This window comes from Elephantulus edwardii, unplaced genomic scaffold, assembly GCF_000299155.1.
Source record: "Elephantulus edwardii isolate Elephantulus edwardi_28Jun2011 unplaced genomic scaffold, EleEdw1.0 scaffold00255, whole genome shotgun sequence".
In the NCBI taxonomy this organism is placed as follows: domain Eukaryota; kingdom Metazoa; phylum Chordata; class Mammalia; order Macroscelidea; family Macroscelididae; genus Elephantulus; species Elephantulus edwardii.
This window is the reverse complement of record NW_006400005.1, coordinates 815,208-816,728: the sequence shown is the minus strand read 5'-3', so window position 1 is coordinate 816,728 and position 1,521 is coordinate 815,208.

The window sequence follows — 1,521 nt, the reverse complement described above, 5'->3', positions numbered from 1 at the left end:
TAGATCTTGAAATATTCTTTTTGGATAATTGTGACAATAGTCTTCTTCACTTTGTCATTCCAGTGTAGAAGACGATGTAATTAATCTATCTCAAAATTACTGGCACATTTCAGTTGACTAATGCATAAGTTCTCAATCTTTATGTTTCCATTTAATTTTTAATGACTGACAATTTTCGAATATTCATATATTGTACATTCCATTCTAATTATTAATGGATGTTTACATCTGTTTCTTCTCCTTTTTGCTCAAGCCACATCAGTAAATGTAGGTCTTAAGAGCTTTACTCCATCCATCATCACGTTAAGGTCTATCTTGAAGAAGCAACTCTTTCCTACCTGTATTTTGAGTGCCTTCTAACCCGAGGATTTCAGTTTTCTAGGACTATAGTAGATGTTTCTCTGCTCTTCATAAATTTTTCACTACTCAGTTTTTCAGAGGTAGATTTCCAGGTCTTTCAGTTTAGTCTTTGTCTAGATAAGTTTCTGTTGAAACCTGTCCACCATAAATAACCTTGCTGACATTTAAAATTGTGACAGCATAGCTTCCAGCGTCAATAACAACAAGCAAATCACCACAGCACCACAAACTGACAGACAACTGGTCTTCTTGAAATAAAACATTTTGGTTAAGATTTCTATTAGAAAGAATTTCTTTAATGCTGAACAGCTTGCAAGGAAATGTGGTATGTGGGCAGAACTTGCAGAGATAAATGACTAATAAAAGAGAAAGTCATTTAGCAGTAGATTCCCAAGAACTTGGATTTAGAAAAGATTTAAAAAAAAAAAAAAGAACATTTGGTCCAATAGAAGCTTTGTCTCCTTCATTCAAGATAGATGGCTCTCTGATGAATTAACGTGTTTATAGGAATTTAAGTATTTCAAAGCTATGTGAGATAATTATTGGATAGATTAGAAATTTCCACCTTATAACTGTCAAGCATTATGTGTTCTGGTGCTAGTTTTACGGAAACTATCATTGCTTGTGTTGTGAGAAGTTCCCAACAATATGTTAATGCAAAATAGATGTACGTACACTCACACATCCACAAATCTGCTTAAGCTACTTTTGTGCAGTCTGAATAATAGTTCTGAGTAAGAGTTCTGAGCAGTTTTTCTGGAAGAATCAATCATGAGCACCAAAAAATTGTCATAATATTCAACTTTTGTTTACTTCCTAAGCATACAAATTGTTGTTGTTGTTGTTATGTACCGTCGAGTAGCTTGCGACACATAGCGACCCTATGCACAACAGCCCTAAACTCTGCTCTGTCCTGTGCCAATCGCACTGTCTCTGGCACTCCCATCCAGATTATCCCAGTCACTGAATCAATCCATCTCCCAGAGGGCCTTCCCCTTCTGCATCTGCCCTCCACCCTCCTAAAGCATGAAGTGCCTCTCCACAGACCGATCTCTCCTTACAACATGACCAAAGTATGTCAGATGAGGCCTCAGAATCCTTGTCTCCAAGGAGCAGCCGAGTTTAACCCTCTCCAGGATGAATCTGTTTGTTCTCTTAGCA